The sequence below is a fragment of the Sminthopsis crassicaudata genome, chromosome 2 (genome assembly GCF_048593235.1).
Source record: "Sminthopsis crassicaudata isolate SCR6 chromosome 2, ASM4859323v1, whole genome shotgun sequence".
Taxonomy (NCBI): Eukaryota; Metazoa; Chordata; class Mammalia; order Dasyuromorphia; family Dasyuridae; genus Sminthopsis; species Sminthopsis crassicaudata.
The window spans coordinates 39,466,602-39,487,782 of record NC_133618.1 but is presented as its reverse complement, the minus strand read 5'-3'; the positions used below and the strand labels follow the sequence as shown (position 1 = coordinate 39,487,782).

Sequence of the window (21,181 nt, the reverse complement as noted above, 5' to 3'; positions counted from 1 at the left end):
GGTTCTGATAAAGGCCTCATCTCCAAAATATATAGAGAACTGACCCTAATTTATAAGAAATCAAGCCATTCTCCAATTGATAAATGGTGAAAGGATATGAACAGACAATTTTCAGATGATGAAATTAAAACTATTTCCACTCATATGAAAGAGTGTTCCAAATCACTACTGATCAGAGAAATGCAAATTAAGACCACTCTGAGATACCACTACACACCTGTCAGATTGGCTAAGATGACAGGAACAAATAATGATGAATGTTGGAGGGGATGTGGGAAAACTGGGACACTGATGCATTGCTGGTGGAGTTGTGAAAGAATCCAGCCATTCTGGAGAGCAATTTGGAACTATGCCCAAAAAGTTATCAAAATGTGCATACCCTTTGACCCAGCAGCGCTACTACTGGGCTTATACCCCAAGGAAATACTAAAGAAGGGAAAGGGACCTGTAGGTGCCAAAATGTTTGTGGCAGCTCTTTTTGTTGTAGCTAGAAACTGGAAGATGAATGGATGCCCATCAATTGGAGAATAGTTGGGTAAACTATGGTATATGAATGTTATGGAATATTATTGTTCTGTAAGAAATGACCAGCAGGAGGAATACAGAGAGGCTCGGAGAGACTTAAATCAACTGATGCTGAGTGAAATGAGCAGAACTAGGAGATCATTGTACACTTCAACAATGATACTGTACGAGGATGTATGCTGATGGAAGTGGATATCTTCAACATAGAGAAGAGCTAATCCAATTACAATTGATCAATGATGGACAGAATCAGCTACATCCAGAAAAGGAACAATGGGAAATGAGTGTAAACTGTTTGCATTTTTTTGTTTTTCTCCCCAATTCTTCCTTTGCAACAACAACAAAATGCGGTTCTGCACATATATATTGTACCTAGGATATACTATAAGATATTTAATATGTATGGGAATGCCTGCCATCTAGGGGAGGGGGTGGAGGGAAGGAGGGGAAAAATTCGGAACAGAAGGGAGTACAAGGGATAGATAATGTTGTAAAATTACCTATGCATATGTACTGTCAAAAAAAATGTTATAGTTATAAAATTAAAAAATTTTTAAAAAAGGAAAAGGAGGAGAAGAAAAAGAAAAGGAAGAGGGAGATGAACAATGATCATGACAGAATTGAGAGAAAATAATAATGGTGGAATTGAGAATGATAACATAATGTTATTGGAAGAAAGCAATAAAAACCATGGCAGAAAACCATGTCCGACCCTTGTGACCCCACATGGAGTTTTCCTGTCAAAGTCACTGCAGTGACTGGCCATTTCCTACTTCAGCCCACTTTACACATGACGAAACTGAGGCACAGGGCTAAGTGATTTACCCAGGGTCACACAACTTGTGTCTGAGGTCATATTTGAATTCAGATCCTTCTGATTCCACTCTTATCCACTGTGTCCTAGCTACCCAATAGTGAAATTGGGGATTAAGTCTAATCATAACCATGGTGTTATGGAGAGAAAAGAAAAACCAAGGTGGAACTGGGAAAGAACAGCAGGAGTAATACAAAAAAATCTTAATTATTAACTCATTCTATCCTCCTGACAGTCCCATTGTACAGATAAGAAACGGAGAAGGTCCAGAAAAGGTAGAGAATCTGTGCAGGGTGCCACATATAGGAAAGGAAGGACTGGAACTCGGGTGGAATTCCTCTGCTAGCAGGAAGCATCAAGGCTTGGCTAAGCAACCAGCAAGTCCTGGTCATGGAGATGGCCCCAGGGCTGAAGGCCTCAATGTGGATTAGCCCAGCTGCCAAAATGGTTTACTTGCTTGCTGCCCAAAACGGGGCCTCTTGGAGCCAAGGCGAGAGTTGCGTGCCGTTGGACTCCAAAGAGAAATGAGCAGTCCCCAGGTCAGAGATACTAGACCCCCTTGAACATCATACACTAGAACTTTTCCTGTTACTACGGGCAACACCGTCACCCCAGTTCCGCAGGCTCCCAGCTTAGAAGCCCCTGGACTCCTCGTTGTTTCTCAGCTCCACTACATCCAAGCAGCTGTTAAGTCTTACTGACCTCATCTTCGCAATGTCTCTCAAATTCACCCTCTGCTCTCTTCTCCTCTGACTAGCGAACCTTCCACTGCGATACAGGTCTTTATCCCCTCAGATCTGGACAATAGGTGATGGAGTGACTAGAGCTTTGGACTTATTCTATCACCCATTTCCAGTCTTTTCACACCTTCCTGCCTGATACACACTCTTCCATGCAATGACACTGACCTAATTCTAATAAAAAGACTGCTTTAGTTCCTGGCATTCCCTATACCTGGAATATTCCCTCCTCATCTCCGCCTCCGGCGTCCTTCATGTCCCAACTAAAGTCCCATCTTCTTCAGGAAACCCTTCCCAGCCCCTCTTAATCTTAGCATCTTCTTTCATTTATTTCCAGTTTATCTTGTTTGTATATATTTGTTTGATTGTTGTTTTCCCATTAGACTGTGTGGTCCTTGAAGATAGTCTTTTGCCTCTTCATATCCCTGGCACTGTGCTAGGCATTTAATAAATATTTATTGACCAACTGACCAATTACCTACATCAGACTATAGTAGGGAAAAGTGCATTGTAAACCTCAAAGGGGATGGTTTTTTGTCACTGTGGACCTTGGCCAGCCCATCCTCTCCCAGGGGCATATCCAGCCACATCCATGGAGAAACGTTTCCTGCCATTTCAGTCTTAGTTAAAACTATGCCCCACTATTATTGCTTCCTTCTTGCCCTCCCCCTCCCTGGACTTTAAATTTATTGTTATTTTTTTTCTTTCTTCTTATATTATATCACCTTCATTTCAAATATAGCCTCCCCTCATTTCCCAATGCAGAAAACAATATTTTATGATGAAGAATAAAATGAAGAGGAAAAGGAGTTCATTAAAATTTGCCAACCCACCAACTTCAGAGCCATCTTTTAACTCCTATCACCCTTCCATGTCCAGTCAGTTGTCAAGTAGTGCAATAACTCTGAACCCATCTCTTACACCTGATTTTTCTTTAGCTAGATTTCTGTTCAGCTAGACTGTTGTAATACTGATCTTTGAACTTAGAAATCCCGAAGGTAGTCCTTCACAGAGGCAGAACTTCATAGAAACAATACAACCCTGAAAGCATGGAAAGTTCTCGAGCTTTCCTTGCAGAGGATTGTCAGGAAATGAAACTGATGGCCCAGTTACTGCCCAGGCTATTTGTCATGTTGATAGAGTCCTTGTGGCAAGATTGGCAGAAAATTAGAAGTGGAAGAACCATCTAACCCATTCTCTTACTTTTATAGTAGAAGGATATCAGATCACAGTGTACCAACTCTGCAACTCAGGACACTGAAAGTGGGATATGGCCTGTCAGGGTTGGGAGGAATCTTTAGAAATTATCTAGTTCATCATCCTCAGTTTCATAGATGAGAGGACTGAAGAAATGACCTTAGGTCAAACTATTAAGGCTGACACAGATTGTCAGAACATGATGAAGCACAAAATGTCCAGCTCATCGACTTCCTCTCTTCCTCCACTTCTGCCCTTGTGCTAGGGGATTTTAATAAGGACCCTCAAACTCCCAAAACTTCCAGTTCCTTAGCCTGATTAAGTCTCATACCTATTTCTTCACCTCAACCATCTTCAGATGGTTTTTCATCATTACCACCAACAAGAGTTCTACTTCCCTAATTAAAAATTCTGATAATCTTCTATCAGATCATAATTTCTTATGTTATTTTTCCTCTTCCTAAGCCTCCCCCATCCTAACCCTAATTTTTGCCCTCTTGGAGACCTCTCCCCCCTCCAACACTCAATACTTTCTCAGGTCATTCAATACTCCTGCTCTGCCTTTACTTATTTCTCTCTTCAATTTCAGACCAATTGTTGGCCATTAACACTCTATATATTTGCTCTAGTCCTTGCCCCTACTTCTTATCTTACTAAATTTCAGCCTTAAATTATTCTTGCTGTATGCTGTCTCTGCTCCCACTCAAAAACATAGTAAGGAGAAGTCTCACAACCATGGTTCCTGGGTACCTTACTAGGTAACCTTACATGTTACCCCAACCCAACCAGAACCGAGCCCTTATTTCAGCAAGGTAGTCCTTTTGTTCTTCTCTAATTAATTCCCTATTTCAAAGCTTCTTAAACTATGGGACTCAACACTATGATGTCACATAACTGAATGTGGAGGTCATGAAATTACAATTTATTATCAGAAAATATTTGATCTGTGTACCTATTTTATATATCTATATACCCAGGGTCATGTAAAAACTTTTTGAGCAAAAAGGAGTCACAATTGGAAAAAGTTTAAGCCCTGCCCAATCTTACTATCCACAGAAGCAATTCTAAACCCTTTCTTCCTTTTTCAAGCCACTCACCCACCCCCTCTCTCCATTTAACTGAGGACTTTACTTTTTGCTTTACTGAGAAAATTGAGACTATTCTATAAGATCTCCTCCCCATTCTTGTCAGCTCAAAAACTTTCCTTGACATCCCTGAGTCTCTGACAGAGATGTGGCCATTCTTTCCAAGACCAATCACTCTATATGTTTTCATTCAATCCCTTCTCTTCTCCCATCAGACTTTTCTTTTCTCTCTCTCTCTTTCTTCTCTCTTTCTTTCTCTCTCTCTCTTCTCTTTTTGTGTGTATGTCTCTGTCTCTCCTCTCTTTCTCTTCTCTTCTCTTCTCTTCTCTTCTCCTCTCTCTCTCTCTCTCTCTCTCTCTCTCTCTCTCTCTCTCTCTCTCTCTCTCTCTCTCTCTCTCTCTCCCATGTATATGTATGTGTATATTTTGTTTTTTTACCTTTGTCTCTCTGTCTGTCCTCTCCATGTATATGTATGTATTTTGTTTTTTTGTCTTTCTCTGCTCTCCCATCTCTCTTTTGTCCTCTCTCTTTTTTCTCACTCTCTCTCTGCATGTGTATTGTGTGTGTGGTGTTGTTGTGTATTGGTTTTTTTTTCTATGTCCTCTGTGTCCTTTTGTCCTCTCTATCTCTCTGTTTTGTGGCCTCTGTCTGTCTGTCTGTCTCTCTCTCTCTTTATCTCCATGTATATGTACGTATTTGTTTTTGCCTTTCTGTCCCTGTCTCTCTCTCTTCATGTATATGTATGTATGTATTTTTTTGTCTTTCTCTGTATGTCTCTTTGTCTCTCTTTCTCTCGCTCTGCAAGTGTGTGTGTGGTGTATTTATTTTTGTCTCTACCTGTGTCTTTGTCTTGCTTTCTCTCTTTGTCTCTCTCTCTGTCTGTCTCTGTCCCTGAATCTCTCTCTCTTCCCCATCCCACATGTGGTACTCCATCTCCTTTCCATTGCTATCCCATGTGTGCTGGAATATACTCCCTGCTTACCTTTTCTCAGAGGCAGAGAGACTCCTTCTCTCCCTTTAAGACACCACTTAACCACCACTTCGTACATGAAACCTTCCCTGATATTCCCCAACTGCTATTGCCCTTCCTCCCAAACCACCGTGTATTTACCTATTTTGTATAAACTATATATTTTTACTTAATGTAATTTATTTGCACATAAAAATATATTTAGTATAATTTATTTGTATGTATACATTTGTATTTAACCAATTCAAACTTAAGCTTATATGTACTCATTGCTCACCCACCAAAATGTAAACTGCTTGGAGAATAGGATTATTTCATTCTCTGGCACATTAGAGATACTTAATAAATCCTTGTTAAATTATTGGATCCAATAGTTGAATGTCAGAGCTACAAGAGCCCTAAGGTCTCATCTTTTCCTAATAATCTGTCATTTTATAGATAAGGAAAATGAAAACTTAGAGGGATTACTTGATTTACCCAGGATCCTATAGCAGGGGATTTGAACATTGGTCTCAAGAGTCCCAGCATTATGTGCCCCAGGGATGATTTTAAAAATTGGTTATATGGTGTGCTAAGAAAGTATGACTGTTCAACGCTGCATTTCAAGCTCCAGCTCTAAGCAAATATATAAAAGCAAGAACTAAACTTTAAGAAAAGTGCAATCTTCAGAGCTTTCTTCATTTGTCTGGTAGTGGAGGTGGGTGCCATCCTAAATCCTAAAGAAAAAAAAAAAAAACTTGCATTTTCCTACCTTGCCTAATGGCCCCTGAGCCACTTATTTTACCTGTCCTATTGATAGTTTGGGATCAAACTTTCTTGAGTAGTAAAAGTCCTTTCTTCTTGGATTTTCCTTCCATTCTGAGTATGGTGATTACCAGAAAAGGACAAACAATTCCCTAGCTTGTGGTTTTTATTGCCTTATCATATCACTCATGACAAAGTTCATCTTTTCCTCTCACTGGACAGAAAAGCAACCACAATTCAAATCCTTTCCAATCGTTAGGTTTTTTTGTTTTTTGTTTTCTCATGACCAGCTCAAAGTCAGGCCATGTTATGCAGACTCCTACAAATAAATGACAAAAGCTGCTTGGGTAGCTTCCCTTTTCTCACTGGATAGACACAATCCTGTTTTGACCTTGCATTTGAGCTGTCTGACCTGCAGTGCAATGCAAACCTTACCCAGCAATTCAAAGCGATGTCCTTCAGAGGTGCTGCCGGTCGTAAAAGAGCATTTTCAAAAACTCAGGTAGGACATGGATCCAGATAACCCAGCAGCCATCTCAATCAAGAGACATTTTCTTGGATAAGCATCAACTTGCACATAGTAAGTGCTTAATCAATGCCTGTGGATTCATTGGCTTGATTTAAAAAAAAAATTCAAATACTAGAACAGCAATACCCAAGCAGACAAATGTCCAGTTTCATATCTGTATTCTATGCACATTAGCATATTTCATTCTTTTTTTTTTCCAAAATTCTCTTTCTGTGTGAATTCAGCAATCATCAACAATCACAAACATTTAAGATAATAAAAACAGAAAGAACACCCATATAAGATATGCTACATAAAGGATTTTTTTGATTTTATTTTGGGGATTTGTAAGTATTTAGAAAAATACACCTACTGTCTGCATAGACCTAGGTAAGTGGGTTACCTTAGCAATGCTCTTCTAGACAACTCCTGAATTGCAGAGAAAGTGCTGACCAGCACAGGTAGGGGTATTTCTTCATCTAGGAACTCCCTATACAAAAATATTAAAGGTCCAGTCCCTATCCTTATCTATAAATTTAAGAATGTAGTAACACATTGCTCTGTGTCCATTTCAGTGTCTTTACTGCCCCCCATCTGTATACCCTTTAAAATGTTTTATTGACGATGTTTTTTTCCCCATATCTATCACTACTCAACAGCTTACTTCCTCCCCAGCCAATCAGAAGCCTTTGTGCTTCTTGAGGAAGAGTAAATTTTTTTAAAATCTACTTTTAGTTTCCCTTAAAATACTGAAAAATAGCATTTCTCCAGTTTAAAACACTTTCCCAACTTTTCCCTTTAGCTAAGTGGGAAAAACAAAGGCTAGAACCTTCCTATGAAATAGAATATGAGTGATAACTAAATTTAACTCTTGTCTAGATAGCATTATTGCCTTCCTACTCACCTTGAATGATTAGTCCATGATTCACCTGAGTACAAAGTCTTCTTGTTTTAAAATTCAAGGTTGAGATATTGATCACAGGAAGGAAATCCTCAGAGGAAGTACCCCAAGAAGGATCTTAGTAATGACTGTTTTGGAATGTTAAACTGAAACTGTATTTTTACATATTGTGATCTCTTCCTTAATCAAGATGCCTATAAATGTTATATTAAATTTTCTAGGAGCAGAATGTGATGTCAGTGTGCATGGGAGACTTAGCCATTTTTAGCTGGGATGGCTTGATATAAATTAAAGTTCAATTCAATAAGAGTGGTTCTGGAATACTTGAGTCTAAATCACAAAGTACTAAATTCATATTAATATTCTCCCTGACATTATAACAGTATCTTTAGTCAAGCAAAATAAATAAAAATATTGACCCTATCTGATGTTACACTTTTCTAGTTATCATTTCTCTCCCAAGGGACTGAAGGTATATTTCATCATTGTGTTATAATTTGACCCTGATTTGGTAAAAGTTCTAACATCTTTCAAAGTTGTTTCCCCTCACATTATTATGGTAGTTATTATGTAAATTATTTTCCTGGTTTCCATTCTTTATCATATCAAACAAGTCTTTCCATATTTCTCTGATTTTGTTGTATTTCTAATTTCTTATGTCTTGATAAAATTCTATTACATTGCTATATCACAATTTGTTCAACCATTCCCAAATTGATGGGGATCTAGTATAATTCCAGTTGTTTATTACAATTAAAAAATGTTACTATCAATATTCTTGTATATATAGATTCTTTCTGTCTATCCTTAACTTCCTTAAATATATGCTTACAATTGGTATCATGGGGTTAAAGGGCATTACAGTTTACTGTCTTCTGAATAATGGTTTCAAAATGTTTTTAAAAATGAGGGAATCAATTTATGGCTCCATCACCAGTTCATTTAATAACAATACTTCTGACTTTCTAGTCTTCAACACAATGTCTCTATAACAATCCTCAATGCCTTGGGCTTTTTACCTTAGAAGGCCCATCCACTATGTCAAGCCCTTTCTCTCTTGGTGAGTTTCTCTTAAAGCCTCTATTTTGGAGTCAGATGCAAGCCAGCCAACCTTCATCCTCCCTACTGTGCATCTGATTTCTGGACTTAGCACAGTGCCTGGAACATAGTAGGGACTTAAGAAATGTTTATTGATTGATTGATTTCAACACCATACCCCAGCATCAGACACATTCCCTTCCCCAATCTCTCTATGTATTGTCTTTTCTATGTTGTAGAATCTGGAGAGCAGAATCTGTCACCATTTTTCCTTTTATATATCTCTAGTATTTAGCAGAGCGCCTGGCACATAGTAATCACTTAATAAATACTTATTTCCTACTTACTTACCTCTGACACTCACTACTTTCCTATTTTGTCATTTTTGCAAATCTGTTACATATAAGACAGAACATCAGAGTTATTTTAATTTAAATTCCCTTATTAAATTATGGAGCATTTTTTCATATGGTTGCTGATAGCTTGTTGTTGTTTTTTTTCATTTGAGCAATGTCTATTCATGTCCTTTGACCATGTATCGACTGGGGAATGGCATTAATTCTTATACATTTGTATCCGTTCTTTATATTATCTTAGATATTAGACCTTTATCAGAGAAATTTTCTGTGAAATTTAGTTTTTGTTTTCCTTTTTTTCCAAATCATTCCCTTCTGATTTGCACAGCATTTATTTTGCTCATGCAGAAGCTTTTCATTTTTATGTAATCAAAATTGTTCATATGGAAAAAGTCTCTCACATTTTCTCAGTGTGTTGAAAATGCCCAAAGCCCTTTTTCTAAATTGAATTAATAATTTTGAGGGTCTGTTTGCTTGGGAAAAGCTTTGTATTTTCAAACTTTGCTTTGAGAGGAAGATTGGACACATCCTTTCTAAGCTTGCTTAGCAAATGATAAAGTGGGAAAAGTCTGTTGTTTCCATCAAAGCTGAGCCCAAGAAAATGAACTTATTAAAGCAGAAAAAAATAGATCCTGAATGCTGAACAGCTACCCAAGATGGAAGGGCATTCTTATTCCCTTTGCAACAGTGAATAGACCGGAAGAATGAACTGAGGAAGTGAAGCGAGAAAGACCAAATGGTTCCTTCATTGGGTTTTCAGATTTCTGTGCCTTAATGTCATGTTAGCTTTTCAAATATCTTTTTCTAAAACGTCATGTTGATACTACTACTGTATTATTAATAATACTGTATTAATACTATGTATTATGTCTTAATATTATTTTATTAAGCCTAACTTTCAGTAGCTATCAAGAAGGACTTCTGTTCCCTAAAAAGAAGAGCAAATCAGTGGGTGTTGAGCTTAGAAGAGTAAAAGAATATGGTCTCGAGCATCAACAGAGGAAATATGGAGTAGGCAGATGGCTGGCAAAGTAGTCAGAGCACTGGCCCCAGAATCAGGAAAACTTGAGTGCGAATCCTGCCTTAAACACTAGCTCTATGTCTCTGGGCAAATCCCTTAGTCTCTCTATCTCAGTTTCTCCCTCTGCAAAATGAGAATGACAATAGCATCTACCTCCCAGAGTTGTTATGAGATACTGTGAAACCCTAAAGTACCATCCAAAAGCTAACTTCTAGTATTAACAGTGGTAGTAGACAGAACTCCTAGACTGGGAGATGAAAAAGTAGTGGGGTCCAGTGAACAGAATTCTGGACTTGAAGCCCTGTGTGCTGCCAAAAATTTCCTATGGAAACTTGGGCAGGTCTCAGAAGCCCCTTTAGAATCCATTTCATTCTCTGAAAGATGATGGCATTAGACTGACGACTGATTATATCTGTGACCTTTGAACAGCTCCTTTCTCTGGGTCTTAAGATTTTGCTTCTAAGGGAGTTGGACTAAGTCCTTCCAACTCTAAATCCTGTGTAACTTATGGTTAAGTCAAAGGTTTTTAACCTGGGATCTATGAACCTTCTTTTTTTATTTTGAGACTTAGAAATAAAGTCAAGTTGGTGAATTATCAGGAAGAACAGAATCCTGATCAAGAAATGTGAAGGGGGAAATTACAGTGAGTCATTATTCCATCCCAGGTTAGCACAGGGAGTCAGACTCTGGGGATGGAGCTGGCCAGGAAAGAAGCATTTGGAGCACTCTAGCTCAGGGAAATTCCAGGTCTAACAGAGGGGACTAACTTTGTAGAGGATACAGAAATAGATGTCAATCAGCAGCTCTGTCACTCACTCCCAGCTTCTGGGTCCCAAATCTAGGGTGAACCAAAGAGGAAGGAGGAGATACAAGGAAAGAGAGGTGGTAGCTCTGGACTGGGAATTCAGTCCAAAAGCAAGAAGCAGCTATGTGACTTGAACCCTTTTGCCAGCTTCCAGCCCAGGCTGAAGCCTCTGAAAGAGAAAAAGGAATCCCAGACCAAAGGGGAATCTGTAGATCTTTCACTCTGAACCACCAAAGTTTCTCAGCTGTCTCCCAGTGACTGAGTGCAGGAGCATTTACTCAGATGTTGCTCAGAGCCAAGCTCAAGCCAGGAACTTAGGGTCAGGAGGCACAGTGATTGATTAAATTTGACCCTGAATCAGATCACTTTGGGAACAATTAAAGCTTATGGATCTCTGGTGTTAGCTATTCCTGAGAGCCTGAAATAACATAATACTGCTTAGGCCCAAAAAAGCAACAACAGGACCACCCAGAAATTCCCAAAGAAGTCAGATAGTAGGCTGGAAGAAGGATCAAACAAAAGAAGAATCCTACCATAAAGAGCTGTTGTTGAAATAGGGATCCTCAAGACATAAACCCAAGATAAGACCCAAGTAAAAGCCTATAAAGTACTCCAGAGCCTAGATCCAATTCCTGTGACCCTTCATTTCTCCATAACAAGAGAGAAGAGTTCCTATCTGCTTGTACATCCTGGCTCAGGGCCATTACCAAACAAAAGGGCCAGTACCTGGAACCTTCCACTATTATTAGAAATTTTCTTGGTATCCATAAATCCATGCCAGTAAAGATCAGATGCAAACTAAGCCCATGAGATTGTCATTGAACCTGTCTCTAGTCACTTCAAGATACTTTGCCAGGTCCCTTGTACCTTGAATTTTCTCCCTCCTCATCTCTACCTCATGACTTCCCCAGCTTCTTTCTAGTCCCAGATAAAATCAAACATGCAGGAAGGCTTTCCCATTCCATGAATTCTGGTGCTTTCATTCTGTTGATTATAATCAATTTACCCTTTATATTTCTTATTAGTACTAGTTGTTTTTATGTTGACTTTCCTATTAGATTGAAACATACATCTAGAAAAAAAGGAGACATTGCAAAACATCTACAAGAAAATTCACAAAGAAAAGCACAATTGGAGCACAAATTCAACAAGAATTTCTAATAACAATAAAGCAAGATTTGTTTTAAAAAGAGTCAAACCCCCTATTCAATAAACTCCAGTGACTCCAAAAATATCATTTTTTGGCTTTTAAAAGCCCTTCATAACCTTGTGCCCTTCTACCTTCTAGCTGCCTTACACTTTAATCTCCCTTGCTCCCTCCTCCTGATGGATTCTCTCAGCCAAGGACTCTGGTATCCTAGCTCTTCCCTTCACAAGATACTTCAGCTCTAGGCCTTTTCACTGACTGACCCATGGCTGGAATGCTCTCCCCCTTGATTCTTCTTCTTAGCTTCCCAGGCTTCCTTTAAGATGTATCTAAAATTCTACCTTGTGCAAGAAGCCTTTCCTATGTCCTCTTCCCTCTCTCCAACTTCTGTCTTCCTTCTGAGATTACCTTCAATTAATACTGGGTATATCATGTTTATTCAAATCACTTTAAATGTTGTTTTTTACAGCTGGAGTCTTGAATTCTCATCCTGGTTTGCTGTGTATCTTTGGACAAGATATCTCCCCTCTTAAGGTATTGAAATAAATAATACCTAATTTTAACTTTCTATAAACTAAACTAGTGTGTTCTAAAGTCATTCATTTTAGCTCTGCAATATTCTTATCTAACATTCTGTGTTCTTCTCCAAGGTCTTTCATTCTCTGTTTTAACAGTCTATATTCTAAGGACATCCCCTTCCAACTCTGCCATCCCATGGTCTAAGAGTATATGTTCCTAAAGGCCTTTGATAGCTCCAACGACCCATCACTGTAGTTGCTTCTTTCTTTGGCGATTCTGATTTTATGCTATAATTATTTACTTTATAACTGCTTATTTGCTCAATAAGATATAGCTTCTTAACCCTCTAACAGAGGTTCTTAAGTTATTTTGTGTCTTGGACCTCTCTGGCAATCTGGTTAAACCTACTGACCACTTCTCAGAATAATGTTTTTAAATGCATAGTAATACAAAGGAAATTAATTATCTGGAAATAAGTTACCAAAATATTAAAAGAAGGGCAGCCAGGTGGCGCAGCGGATAGAGCACCAGCCCTGAAGTCAGGAGGATCTGAGTTCAAATCTGGTCTCAGACACTTAACACTTCCTAGATGTGTGACCCTGGGCAAGTCACTTAACCCCAATTGTCTCAGCTCCAGCATAGATACATAGATATAGATATGTAGATATATAGAACAAGTCCATAGACATCAGATTTTAAATCCCTGCTATAATCAAGCTTATATTACAAAATCCTAAATATTATTATTGTTAACATTTTTAATTTTTAGTGTTGTCGATACTGCTGCTACTGATGTATCCTGCGTTTTTAGTAGCCTCTCTACAAGGTCTAAAGAAAGTTGGCTCTTCCTGCTGCCATCACTCCAGCCTCAAGAACTCAGGGACAGGCCATAGTGAAAATGCACACCCCAGGTGGGTACAGCCTAGCTCCAGAACACAAAGATCTCCCCAGGATCCCTACAGAATCCATCCAATTCCACATCAGCAGGAGGAAATAACTGGAATTTCCAGGCTAACTCAAGGTATTAATCAAGGTGAGGCTCCATAACTTCAGCAAAGCCAGCCAGCCATGGCATCATAATTCCAGGCCATTAGACAGAATTCTCAGAGCACACAGGCCACTTCTGCTCCCTAGCTCAATAAATGGCAAGAATTGGAGGTTACTCTATAGAGCCCCAGGGATCAAATGTCTAATTGCCCTGTAGGTTGGTTTAGCTCAGCGTGAGAATGCTGGCTTGGGAGATAAATGAACTTTGAAATGACAAATTAGTGGAAATTTACTGAGGCAGAAATGTAAGGTTCTCACTCATCTGACCTGTAAATGGAAATTATGTTTTTTTCCGACAAATCCTCTTTCTTAAGAGAGAGCCCAGATCGAGCCCAGATCCCAAATTCAGATAACAGTCACCTCCCCACTTCCATGCTACTTTCCTCCACCTACCAGAAATACTGTGAACTTCAGAAATGAATACCATCTCTAGCTAGGGAAAGGAGACATAGTTGAATAGTCCAAAAGATGACTATAGACTATAACTGAGCATTTGAGATGGAGGCTAATAAGTAGTCCCTGTCAAATCTCCAGTGCTGTTGGTTCTGGCCAGCCAGAGTTGAAAGCTTTTAGGCACTGGTGATTATTACCACCCTTACCCATCTGCAGGTGCTGTCTGTGTGATGTATCACTGCCCATATACTGGGCTGGCATTTCCACACGGAATAATTGGTTGCAAAAGGTTAGTGGGATACCTTTGTGTGAAGAAGACTGTAAAAATAAATTCTCTTCTATCAACTTGGCTCTTCCCTTTTCTTTCTGGTTTTGGTCTATTTTTTATTTAATTCTATTATTCTATTTATTTTATTCTATTATTGTTTGACTCGGTGTCCCTATTTTTCTCAATGGGATAAAACTTCTTAGACCTATGATCTAGCTTGGAATAATCATAACAACTTATATTTATATAGTCTGTAACTAACCACCAAGCATTTCCACATAGTATCTCATTTGTAGCAAAGCATTATACTTCATACAATACTTATTATTAAATAAATACATTTTTGCTTTAAAGTATAGGAACCAGAGACTTTGGTTGCTAATCTTTTTTAAAAGAATACATTTTCTATCTGGAGTCTTCATATCCTGGGGGATGGTAAGAATCTTCCACATTTTTTTAGATAGAGAAATAGGGACCCAAGGTCAGAAAGTTATCAGAACAAAATGAAACTAGACCTCATTTCTGCTTCCAAATCTGAGGTTCTTGACCCCATTGCTTTAGTCTCCACTGAGGTCATGGATTTATTTTTGGTAGGAAAACAGATGCAAGAACATCAAAGCACAGGCAGCCCTAAGTAAAAAGGATTTTCTCATCACTTGGAAGTTGGTGAGATCACAAGTTTGCTCTATAAAGATGCCTGGGGAATCAGTATCTCCTCTAAACAATTAACAGACATTCTGGTGATAATGTGAAATGTCTCCAGCTCTTACACAGTGATGAATGAAAGTCTACATGCTGGATGGCTGTGTCACACCCTAGCAAAGGGACTAGAAGAAACTGTGTGGTTAAGAAGTAGAGGAATTCTTAATAATAGATTGTCTACATTTTCCCATTCCTTTAGGGAAGAATGTGTTTGAAAAGGATGAAGTTTTTTATATACATATGCTCTGAAATTTTATTTTAAGTAATTATGTATGTTTATGTGTTGGTATAGGGTGGGAAGTGGAAAGGAACAAGGTTTCTGTCTTCAGATATCCAAAAAGCAACAGATGTAGAAAGGGGTAATTAGACTTATCTTGCTTGGCCTCCAGAGGGAAGAACTGAGATTACTGGATAGAAGTTACAGGGAAGTGGATTTTAGTTCAACAGAAGGGAGAAGATAGAATCATCCCAAAAATCAAACGGACTGCTTCAAGGTCCTCTTATCACAGGCATTCAAGTCAAAATTGAGGCAGGAAAGGACAAAATGATGTGACTTTACTATGAGTTATGTGAACTGTGTAGATCTGAGGAAAGAAGGTGGATTTTGTAGTGATTCCAGGTGCTTTTATCTCTAGACATGGGAGGGAGGGGGAAACAATCTGACACATAAGCCATATAAGTGTGACCTAAATAATATCCTTTGCAAATCTGAAGAAAAGGTGATGAATAGAGTTAAAGGATTAGATCTGTCTGGAAAAACTATGGATAGAGGTTCACAATATTGTACAGGAAACAACAACAAATTCTTAAGGGAAAAAAAAAGCAAAAAAGCAAAATGGCTCTCTGATGAGACTTTACAAACAGCTGAGGAAAAAAAGAAAAGGAAAGAGAAATATATACCCATAAATGCAGAATTTCAGAGAATAGCAAAGAAACAACGTTTGCTTATATGAGTAGTGCAAAGAAATTAAAGAAAACAATAAAATGGGAAAGACAAGGGATCCTTTCAAGAAAATTAAGCATGTCAAAGGAATATTTCATGCAAAAATGGCATGATAAAAGACAAAGATGGTAGGGAATTAATAGAAATAGAAAAGATCAAGAAGAGATGCAAAAATACACAAAAGAACTCTATAAGAAAGATCTTAATATCACCAGTAACCACAATGATGTTTAGACAAAATCTAGAGCCAGACATTCCAGAGAATGAACTCAGATGGGCCTTAGGAACCAATGCTAACAACAAGGCAAGTGGAGGTGATGAAATTTCAGCTAATTTTTTCAACAATCCAATTTAAATCCAAATTTATTTAAAATTTAATGTAAAGTCCAAATATATAATGCAGTTAAAGTACTGCACTCCATAGACCAGCAAATTTGGAAAACTCATCAGTGGTCACTGTATTAGAAAAGATCTTGTTTACACCTCAGTCCTAAAGAACAATGCCAAGGAATGTTCAACCTACTGAAAAATTGCACTCATTTCACATACTAGGAAGATTAAACTTAAGATTCTGCAAACTTCAGTAATATGTGAACCAAAAATATATCAGTAGAACAGACTGGTTTTCAAAGAGATAGAGAAATTAAAGACCAAGTTGTCCAAAATTCAATGAATTATGGAGAAAGCAAAGGAGTTCCAGAGAAACAATTACTTATGTTTCATTGACTACACTACTTTGTTTAGATTACAGCAAAATATGGCAAGTTTTCAGACAGATGGAAGTATCAAATCGTCTTACTTATCTCCTAAGGAACCTGTACGTAGGTCAAGATGCAACAGGTATAACCAAACATGGAAAAATTAGTTGGCTTAAGATGGGGAAGGTGTATAACAAACGCTATATATTGTCATTTTATTTATTTAACTTACATAAAGAGTACATTATATGAAATGGCAGATTACATGGATCAAAAGTCAAAATTAAGATTGAGAAATGTCAGTAACCAAATATGCAGAAATATGACTCTAAGGCAGAAAGTTTTAGAGGAAGAGATGGATAGATGTGTCCTAGAAGCAATGAATCTGAATTTGGACAGACTTTGGAAGATAGTAGAGGACAAAAGATCCATGGGGTCAGGAACAATAGGACATAACTGAACAACTGAATAATAACCAAAAAAAAAAAAAAATCACTGAAACAATGAACAATTATGTGAAAGAAAATTATAAAGATGAAACAACTTACCAAATTTCTGAGATTAAAGCAGTCCTCAAAGGAAAAATCTTATCTCTACAAATATATATTAACAAAATGGAAAAAGAGAAAAATAAATGACCTCAATATTTCATTTTTTAAAACTTAGAAATAAACTTAAAATAATAAAGTAAAGATATTAAAAATTAGAAAAAACAAATAAATTAGAAATCAAAAATCAGAAATGATAAAACAAAGAGCTGATTCATTTGAAAAATTAACAAAATGAATAAATATTTAGTTTAATCTGATCAAAAAAGAGGACAGAAAAATCAAATTAATAAAATAAAAGATGAGCATCATGAAATCTCAACAAAATCAGAAGAAATAAAAAGAATAATCAAAAGATATGATGCATAGCTATATGCTAACAAAACTAAAATCACAAAGAAAATAAGAGTATGACTTTTAAAAATAAAAAATAATTAAACTTTCAGAAGGTCAGAGAGAGATTTTAAATAATCCAGTCCTAGAAAAAGAAATATTTCTGACTATAAAAGAATTATCAAAGAAATGGTCTCAGTAATCTAATGTTTGATAAACCCTAAGATACCACTTATCTGGTAAAAGAACCAAATAAGAACTCACCAGGAAAAAATTCCTGACAAAACTGGAAAGAACTTTGGCAGAAACTAGGTATAGACCACTATCTCATACCATATATATGAGATATATACCTAGATAAATAGATAAATATTTAGACAAAAAGGGGGATATCCTAAGTAAATTGGGAAATTTGAAAAAATATACCTGAAAAAAATCTATGGATAAGGAAATAATATAGACCAAACAAGAGATAAAGGGAGATTATAGGAAATAAGGTAATTTTAGTTACATGAAATTAAAAACTTTTTCACAAGCAAAACCAATGTAATCAAAATTAGAAGAAAAAAAAGGAAAAAGGAAAAGTTTTGTAAGAAGTTTCTCTGATAGAGGCCTCATTGTTCAAATATATGGAGAGTTGAGTTAAATTTACAAAAATAAATGCTATTTATTCCCCAGGAAGTTTTCAGAAGAGGAAATCAAAGCTATCAATGGTCACATGAAAAAAATATTCTAAATCACTACCAATTAGAGAAATGCAAATTAAAACAATTCTAAAATACACCTCACACCTATCAGAATGGCTGGCATGACAGAAAAAATGGCAAATGTAGGAAGGAATATGGAAAAATTGAGACATAGATGCCTTATAGGTAAAGTTGTGAACTAGTATAATCATTCTTTTTTTAATAATAGTTTTTTATTTTTTCAAAATACATGCAAAGATAGTTTTTAACATCCATCCTTGCAAAACCTTGTGTTCCAAATTTTCCTCCCTCAATCTCTCACTCCCCTTTCCCTTATACAATAAGTAATCCAATATAGGTTAACAATTCTTCTAAACATATTACTTCATTTATCATGCTACACAAGAAAAATCAGGTCAAAAGGGGAAAAACTGAGAAAGAAAAAAACAGGCAAACAAACAACAATGACAAAGATGAAAATAGTACACTGTGATCCATATTCAGTCCATATAGTCCTCTCTCTGGATGCAGATGGCTGACTCCATCACAAGTCTATCAGAATTGGTCTGAATCATTACATTGTTGAAAAGAACTAAGTCCATCACAGTTAGTCCAACTATTCTGAAGAGCAATTTGGAACTACATTCAAAGGTCTATAACATTGTACACACTCTTTGGTTCAGCAATATTACTACTATATATATCCCAAAGAGATAAAAGAAAAAGGAGAAAATTTATGTGTACAAAAATATTTATAACAGCTTTATATGTTGACAAAGACTTGGAAATTGAGGCAAGGCCTATCAATTGGGGAATCATTAAACAAGCTGCAGTATATGATTATAAAGGAATACTTTAGTACTATAAGAAATGATGAGCATGATGGCTTCAGAAAAACCTGGAAAGACTTATATGAAAAGTAAAATGAGTAGAATCAAAAGAATGTTGTACACAGTAATAGCAATATTGCAAGAATGGCCATCTGAGAAAGACTTAACTACCTCAGATCAAGACAATGATCCAAAATAATTCCAGAGGACCTATGATAACAATTGTTAATCACCTCCAGAGAGAGAACTAATGAACTCTGACTCTAGAATGAAGCATACTTTTTAAACTTTATTATTGTTATGTCTATCAATATATTGTGCTTCCTTTTACAACATGGCTATTTTTTTTTTCCCTGAGGCAGGGGTTAAGTGACTTGTCCAGGGTCACACAGATAGGAAGTGTTAAGTGTCTGAGATCACATTTGAACTCGTGTCCTCCTGAATTCAGGGCTGGTGCTCTATCCACTGCGCCACCTAGCTGCCCCTACAATATGGCTATTATGGAAAAATGCTTTGCATGACTACATGTGTATAACATATCAGACTGCTTGCCTTCTCAATGAAAGGGAAGGGAAAGAAGGAAGAGAACTGAGAATTCCAAAATTTTTTAAAATATTGTTTACAAAAAAGTTTACATGTAATTTGGAAATACTTAACACAATAACTAAAATATTTTTTTAAGTACCAAAGAGGGAAAATACCCTCCTGATCCTGATGGATACATAGGAGAATTCTGTCAAAATTTCAAAGAAAAATTAGTCCCAATATTTCAAAAATTATTCTCAAAATCTTAGAAAGCATCCTACCAAAATCCTTTTATGTAACAAATATAATCCCAGAAACTAAACCACGGAAAGTTAAAAGAGACTACAGTAATTTATTCAAGAAATCATTCATAATGACCAAGTAAGATTTATAGCAGGAATGCAAAGATAATTCAACATTAGGAAAAATAATCAACATAATCATATTAAAAACAAAAACATTTTAAATCACATAATCAATCTCATTAGATGCAATAAAATCCTTTAACAAAATGTAGTACTCTTTAATGCTAAAAACAAAACAAAACAAACAAACAAACAAACAAAAAAAAAACCCAACAACTTACAAAGTATAGACATACAGGGCTGTTTTAATAATAAAAAGCATCTATCTGAAGTCCATGCTTCTCACTATTATATGATATAGTTCTGAAAGTGCTAGCAAAAATAATAAGGCAAGAAACAGAAATTAAAAGCATAAATGTAGGTAAAGAGTAAGTAAATTTATTTCTATTTGCAAAAGATAAATGATTTATTTGGAAAATCCTAGGGAATCAACAAAAATACTAATTGAGAAAATCAGTAGCTTCAGCAAAGTTGCAGACTACAAAATTAAAAGTATTTCTAAATAATAATAAAATCTAAGAAGCAAAAATATTTCAAGTAACTACAAAATACATAAAGCACCTGAGTACCTACTACCAACATACACAAGGACTTGGATAGATTCAATTATAAAGTGCTCCTTAAAGAAATAAAGAACTTAAATGACTGGTAGAATATTCAGTGCTCATGGATAGGCCTTGCCAGTATAACAAAAATGACAATAGTTCAAAAGTTAATTTGTACTTTTAATGCTATGTCAATCATTTACTAAGGAGATGCTTTACTTTTTCACATGCATCCTGGGCCAGTTCTTCTCTCCTCAAGAAACCCAATAATCCCCCTGCACTTAGTGAGCTTACCATATTAGTGCCAGAATTAGTTCAGACACCAAATATGCTTTAGCCCTATTGCATGCACCTCAGAACTCCTGAACTCAAGAGATCCACCAACCTCAACTTCTCTAGTTACAGCAGCAGTAACAAGCTGATGCCATTATGTCCATCACTGCTCTTCTCTTTAACAGAAGACTCATGAAGACCCATTGCCAACAATAGAAAAATTCACTGAAATTAGAAGTCACAAAACCTGACCTCTTCTGGTACTTATTCTTTGGCTGATAGACCTTCAGCAAGTAACTTCCTCTCCCTCATCTATGAGGGGGTCAGACCAGACCCTCTGGGGTCCCTTCTAGCCCACTATCCTATCTTCGAAGACTCTACCCCTTCATCTTTGCAAAGTAATATTTCCTGAAAACAATGCTGGTAAGTGCTTTAGACAAATATACTCCTTAGATGAACCAGCCTATTGCACTTGCAGCTTTTTCTATAATAGCCAATTCTAATGGGTGATCCTATAATGACATTTGCCATCTGTATAAGCAAATCTGCATCACATTGAGCTCCTTTTATTATCAAAAGTTGACTTGTTAGTGTGAAAGCTTGAGAAGAAGTAGAAATGCAGAAGAGGCTCATATTTAGATTCATAGGAGCAGAG

General features: G+C 36.7%; 1 protein-coding gene across 2 annotated transcripts in view; it reads right to left on the bottom strand.

Moving 5' to 3' along the window:
- Nucleotides 1-21,181, bottom strand: part of CMTR2 (cap methyltransferase 2) — a 107,389-nt gene that overhangs the window by 7,909 nt on the left and 78,299 nt on the right. The window lies entirely within an intron of this gene.